Source organism: Meles meles, chromosome 1, assembly GCF_922984935.1.
Source record: "Meles meles chromosome 1, mMelMel3.1 paternal haplotype, whole genome shotgun sequence".
NCBI lineage: Eukaryota > Metazoa > Chordata > Mammalia > Carnivora > Mustelidae > Meles > Meles meles.
In genome coordinates, this window is record NC_060066.1 from 159923174 (window position 1) to 159924635 (window position 1462).

Consider the following 1462-nt stretch of genomic DNA (forward strand, 5'->3'; position numbering starts at 1 on the left):
TATTACCAGGTAATATATATTATCAGACATAATGACTAGTAATATATATCTATACCTATATCTATATATATATGTAAAATATATATATGGCACATTTTCTTTATCCATTTATCTGTCAGTAGATACTTAAGCTGCTTACATGTCTTAGCTATTGTAAATTATGCTGGAATGAATATGAAGGGTACATAAATCTTTTTGAGTCAATGTTTTCCTTGTCTTCAGATAAATACTGAGAAATAGAATTGTTGGATCATGTGGCAGTTTTTTTACTTTTTTGAAGAAGCTCCATACTGTTTTCTACAGTGATTATACCAATTTACATTCCCATTAGCAGTGCATAAGCCTTCCCTTTTCTTCACATCCTTGTTATTTCCTGTCCTTTGGACTATGGCCATTCTAGCAGGTATGAAGTGATATCTCATTGTGGTTTTGATTTGTATTTCCCTGATGATTATTGATAGTGAGCATCTCTTCATGTACCATGCTGGCCATCTGGATGTCTTTAGGAAATGTCTATTCAGTTTCACTGCCCGTTTTTTAGTTGGATATTATTTTAGTATTAAGTTGTATGAGTTCTTTATATATTTTGGATATTATCCCCTTATTACATATATGACTTGCAAATATTTTCTTCCATTCAGTAGCTTGCCTTCTCATTTTTTTGCTTTGCTATGCAGAAGCTTCTTAGTTTGTTGTATTTTTACTTGATGTATTTTTGCTTTTGTGTCCTTTGCTTTTTGTGTCAAAACCAAAAATCACCACCAAGGCTATTGTGAAGGAATGTACGGCCTATGTTTTCTTTTAGAGTTTTATAGTTTCAGGTCTTAGGTATTATACTTTAATCCATTTTGAGGTAATTTTTGTGTATGATATAAGGTAGAGGTCCAGTTTCATGACTTTTTTTTTTTATACATGTTGCTGTCCAGTTTTCCTGACACCATTTATTGGAGAGACTGCCCTTGTGCTTGCTTTGGCAGCATATGTACTAAAAATGGAAAGACACAGAGAAGATTAGCATGGCTGCTGTGCAAGGATGATATGCAAATTTGTGAAGAGACTGCCCTTTCTTCATTGTTTATTCTTGACTCCATCATAGATCAACTAACCATCTATGCATGGGTTTATTTTTGGTCTCTAAATTCTGTTACATTGATCTTTGTGTCTATTTTTATACCAGTATCGTACTGTTTGGATTACTATGGGTTTGTAATATAGTTTAAAATCAGGGTGATGATACCTCTAGCTTTATTCTCTTTCAGGATTGCTTTGGCTATTCAGGGTCTTCTGTGTTTCCCTAAACATTTTGGGATTCTTTTTTCTATTTCTGTGAAATTCTGTGGAATTTAAAAGGGAGTATACTGAGTATGTAGATTGTTTTGGGTAATATTATTTTAACAAGATTTATTCTTTCAGTCCAGAGCATGGAATATCTTTCCATTTTTTTTAAAGATTTTATTTATTT

General features: G+C 32.4%; 1 non-coding gene across 1 annotated transcript; it reads left to right on the top strand.

The window, feature by feature from the left end:
* Positions 1 to 961: 961 nt before the first annotated feature.
* LOC123928218 lies at positions 962 to 1068 on the top strand. The gene has a single exon (XR_006815645.1). It is a non-coding gene; the product is annotated as a U6 spliceosomal RNA (small nuclear RNA).
* Positions 1069 to 1462: the final 394 nt, after the last annotated feature.